Consider the following 5549-nt stretch of genomic DNA (forward strand, 5'->3'; position numbering starts at 1 on the left):
ATGAGTTCTCACTGAAATAATATGATAATCATTTGTTTTATTGTCAGAACAAAACATCAAAATATATTAAAGTTCTGATCAATAAAATATATAAAAATACAAACTTAAGATATAAAACTTAAAGTCTTTTGAATAAAAACACAAAATCAAAAAAAAAGCAGTGTTGCCAACAGGGACGTTGTAGAGCGTCCTCTGGTGGACAGACCTGTGACAACGCCATCACTAACAGGGAGTTGTAGAGTCCTTGGTGGACAGAAAGATGCACGCCATCACTAACAGGGACGTGTTAGAGCGTCCTCTGGTGGACAGACTATGCAACCATCACTAACAGGGACGTTGTTGAGCGTCCTCTGGTGGACAGACTATGCAACGCACATCACTAACAGGGACGTTGTAGAGCGTCCTCTGGTGGACCGACTAGCCACACCTCAATAACAGGGACGTTGTAGGCGTCTCTGGGGGACAGACTATGCAACACCATCACAACAGGGCAGTTGGAGAGCGGCTCTGTGGACAGACTATGCAACGCCATCACTAACAGGGAGTTGTAGAGCGTCCTCTGGTGGACAGACTATGCAAGCCCTCACAACAGGGACGTTGTAGAGCGTCCTCTGGTGGACAGACTATGCAACGCCATCACTAACAGGGATTGTAGAGCGTCCTTTGGTGGACAGACTATGCAACGCCATCACTAACAGGGACGTTTAGAGCGTCTTGGTGGACAGACTGCAACGCCATCACTAACAGGGACGTTGTGTAGCGGTCCTCGGTGGACGACATGCAACGCCATCACTAACAGGGACGTTGTAGAGCGTCCTCTGGTGGACAGACTATGCAACGCATCAATACAGGGAAGTTGTAGAGCGTCCTTGGTGGACAACTATGCAAGCCACTCACTAACAGGGACGTTGTAGAGCGGCCTCTGGTGGACAGACTAGCAACGCCATCACTAACAGGGACGTGTTAGGCAGTCCTTGGTGGACAGACTATGCAACGACATCACTAACAGGGACGTTGTAGCGTCCTTGTGGACAGACTATGCAACACCATCACTAACAGGGACGTTGTTAGAGCGTCCTCTGGTGGGACAGACTATGCAACCCATCACTAACAGGGACGTGTAGAGCGTCCTCTGAGGGACAGACTATGCAACGCCATCACTAACAGGGACGTTGTAGAGCTCCTCTGTGGACAGACTATGCAACGTCATCACTAACAGGGACGTTGTAGAGGTCCTCTGTGGACAGGGCTTGCAAGCCACATAGGAGTATAGAGGTCCTGGACAGACTATGAACGCCATCACTAACAGGGACGTTGTAGAGCGTCCTTGGTGGACAGACTATGCAACGCCATCCAAACAGGGACGTTGTAGAGCGTCCTCTGGTGGACAGACTATGCCACGCCATCACTAACACAGGGACGTTGGAGAGCGGTCGGTGGACAGATATGCAACACCAACATAAGGACGTTGTAGAGCGTCCTCTGGTGGACAGAACTGACAACCCCCACTAACAGGGACGTTGTAGAGCGTCCTCTGGTGGAAGAGATATGCCACACATCACTAACAGGGACGTTGTAGAGCGTCCTTGGTGGACAGAACTATGCAAACACACAAACAGGGGTTGTAGAGCGTCCTCTGGTGGACAGACTAGCAACACCTTGTTGTGTGCGACTGCTAGCTTGTAGCTTGTAGCTAAGCTAGCAGTCATTTTAAAATATATCAATGTTATGTCAAAATCGGGATATGAGACTAGACATCGTCTGATTTTGGATATCGTGATATATTAAGGTGTGTCTTTTTTCTGGTTTTGAAGGCTGTATTACAGTAAAGCTGTTCTGTTATTGGCCGTTACACACTCTGTCATTAAATTGACATTTCTGGTGATTATTCATCAAAAAATCTCATTGTGTAGCATCGAGGTAGGGCGGGGCAATATGGAGAAAATCAAATATCACAATATTTATATATCCATACCACAACGATATTGTAGTGTTGACTATTGGAGCTTTCACAAAAATATTTACACAATGGGATTTTTGACAAATAATCATCAGTCGTGTGGATAAAATGACTAAGTGGGTAAAGGCAAATAATAGAACAGCCACAACAATCTGGAAATAATGTATATTTTATTAATAATGTATACTTTATTAATCCGCAATGGGGAAATTACAATTTTAATTTTTTTTTTTTTTTTTTTGATTTTTTTTTTTTTTTTTTTTTGGTAAGTTCAGAAAATGACATCACTTTATTGTAATTTTGCCTTTAAAACAGGAAAGACCCACTTATAATAATCAAAATCTAAGACGAAATCTAGTCTCATATCATATATATTATATAATATTATATATATATAAATATACATATATAATACGATATAATATCAATATTCGAGGTATTTAGCCAAAATATCGGGAAATTTTTCATTTTGTTTTCAGTCTTCCCAGCTTTAAAGTGAATGTTTGGTTTTATGTGTGTGGAGGTTGATGGCTTGTGGGTGTGTGTTGGGGGAGGGGCACCATGTACACACACACACACACACACACACACACACACACACACACACCTGTTTTATTGGTGCTGTAACAGCATGGTGACAGGTGGTTTCGGGTAGGTTCACAAAGGGAGGTCTGGGAAATCTGCCACACCTTCTTCCTTCATCTGTCTTACTCCTCCTCTTCTTCTTCTTCTTCTTCTTTCTTGCTACTCCTCCGCCTCCCTTTTCTCTCCTTTTCTTCTTCTTCTTCCTTCATGTCATCTTGCCGTCTCCTCCTGCTCTTCTTTTTCCTCTCCTTTTTAAGCGTCCTTCCTTCTCTTCTGTCCATTTTCCATCTCCTTCAGTTTGCTCCACTTTGCTCTTCTTCCTTTTTATTTCATCCACGATTTCAAAAGTTTAATCAAGAAAATGCACTGTATGCTAAATTATTATAAGTTCTATTCCTTAAGGGGTTTATTGTATTTTACTAAAACAAATGCATTGCTATCATCCAATCGGGAATGTTAATAAACCTCAAATCAGAGTATTTAACAAAGGAAAAGGGAAAGTTTTGGGCTTTCTCAGGAGAATATCTGTGTGCAACTATTAATAAATGGAAAAACTAAAATGTTCTCATCTCACTTGTTTATTTTAATTTCTTGGAGTAAAACTAAAACTCAAGATGCACAAATAAACACTATTGACATTTCAAGAAATATTCAGTGACCAACATGGCCGCCCTTCTTTTTTCAATAACTGTCATGAGCCGTCCATCCACGGAAATCTGTTAGTTTCTCCATCAGTTGATGATCAGATCAACTTGTAGTGCAGCAGCAACGATGGCTGAAACCTCCCAGTCGACTAGTCCATTTATTGGTCGAAACGAAAGCCAAAATTCTGATTGGTTGATTTTTAATTTTATTTATTTTTTTCCTGTTATTTCATCAGGTGGAAGCCAAGACCGTAGCGGTCTATGGGTGGAAAGCACTAATTGCTAATGGGGGGTGTTTTCAGAGCATCCCTGTTTCACAGGTAACAGTCTGTCTTCAGAACACCCCCCTTGTTTTCACTTTTTTGGATAAGCCCGACCCACTGTGGACAGATTGAAGATAGAACTAGAACCCAACCGCAGCAACGGTAGCGTCCCCCAGCCCCCCCCCAGCCCCCCCCCAGACCCCCCCAGACCCTCCAAACCCCGCTGGATGTTAAGCCTCTATCATCCAAACGCAGAAAGAATATCACGGAAGGCATTGCTGACTTATTGCTCAGGATACCAGGCCCGTTGCTGTTATGGAGGACTGAGGTTTCAGGAAGTTGTTAATATCCAGCGCCAGCACGCCCCACCGCCACGCAGGGACTAACCCAAAATGTGATGAGGGACTCAAAGAGAACGTTTCAGAGTTAATGCAACACAGCGAGGCACTGAGCTTGACCACGGATGTGTTTAAATATACCGTATACATTAGAGTAGACGTGCCTGTTGTGTTTAATAGTGAAAGCTCTAAATCAATAGTGTATCTGCGTCTCAGCCGCAAAGCCGAGCTCCTATGCGAGGACATGCTCGGAGCGCTGTAAGAGCCGACAGACGAGTCTCATTTCAGTTTTTTTCCGCCCTCCTCCAAGACTTTCCTTGGTTGATTACAGCCCTAGCAGCAACCACAGCGTCTTCCCTCACTGTAAATCCCACGTTTAAGAAGGCCCACAAGTTCTCAATGGGGTTTAGGTCAGGTAAAGAAGTGGGAGGCGTGTCATTATTCTGTCATCTTTAAGGCCTTTGCTTGCTTAGCCACGCAGTCGAATACCTGGATCCATGTGATGGAGCAATGTCCTGCATAAAAATCACCGCCTTCTTTAAGGATACAGACTTTATTCTGTACCATTAGTTGAAGAAAGGATCCTCTAAAAAACTGGCAGTAGTTTTGGGAGTTGATTTTAAGTCCATCTTCAACCCAAAATGGTCCAACTAGCTCATCCTTAGCACACCCCCGGTGTCGGACTCGAAGTGGAGCTCTGTGCCCCTCAGAGATCCAGCCACGGGCAAATCCACCTGCTCCATCAACGGTCCCTCTCATTTCATCCGTCCATAAAACATTTGGAAAATCTGTCTTCAGATATGTCTCGGCCCAGTCTTGACATTTCAACTTATGAGTCTTGTTAACCCACATGTTGTCCTCGGGTCAAATTGACCCGTTTTCCTATATCAATGTTCTTTTTAATTCCCCAAAATAACATGATTGATTCCACACAACACTATTTGCCAAGTACTAATCTCTACTTTCATTAATTTTGGGTCTTATTCAATTTTATAGCATTTGAAAACAAATGGAAGTGTTTTTGAAATAGTATTGAGTAAAAGTTGACATATTCCAGTCTGTGATTATCCATCAACATCCATTCCTTTAATTTTAGTCTCAATAATTCCTAATTTCCGCTTTTCTAACTCAAACATTAGGTATAATTTCCTATGAATGAGGTTTATTCACCACAAGTTCGAAAAATAGCTGTGAAGCTAAACTTAATAAGTTAGTGTTACGTAGTGTTGAACTCCAAAAAAAGTGTTGAAAACCGGGACAAAACCGTGAGGGGAAAAAAGTGAAAAACATTGATTAAAAAGCACCAGCAAAAGTGTTGATTTTCACTTTTAACGGGAAGACAACACGAGGGTTAAGAGGTGGTCGTGTTTCAGCCTTTCTTACCTGGGCCGTGTCTCTGAGCACTGGACACCTGGGACACCTGGGACACCTGGGACACCTGGACACTCCAGGTGGGTCCCGTTTCTGGAATATGGCGGCCCTGGAGGCCAATGGGCTCCTGGTAACTTCAGGTTTAATTCTTCTCAAGTCTCTATAGCATTTAATCTGCGTCTTTATTTCTCCGTACGTTTCTTGCGACCCTGTTGACTATTTGCAACCAAACGTTTGATTGTTTGGTGATCTCGCCTCAATGTCTTTGCTACTTTGCCTCTGAAAGGCATTTTACAATTTTTTACTTTTTAGAGTCAGTTAAAGCTCCTTTTTTTTTGCCCAATTTTTCTTAACCCTTGTGTTGTCTTCCCTTCATCCATGAAAAAAA

At 42.9% G+C, this 5549-nt stretch overlaps 1 protein-coding gene across 1 annotated transcript in view; it reads left to right on the plus strand.

The window, feature by feature from the left end:
- The window catches only part of LOC116693081 (protein MTSS 1), a 67331-nt gene that overhangs the window by 964 nt on the left and 60818 nt on the right, over positions 1-5549 (plus strand). The window lies entirely within an intron of this gene.

The sequence above is a fragment of the Etheostoma spectabile genome, chromosome 7 (genome assembly GCF_008692095.1).
Source record: "Etheostoma spectabile isolate EspeVRDwgs_2016 chromosome 7, UIUC_Espe_1.0, whole genome shotgun sequence".
Classification (NCBI taxonomy): domain Eukaryota; kingdom Metazoa; phylum Chordata; class Actinopteri; order Perciformes; family Percidae; genus Etheostoma; species Etheostoma spectabile.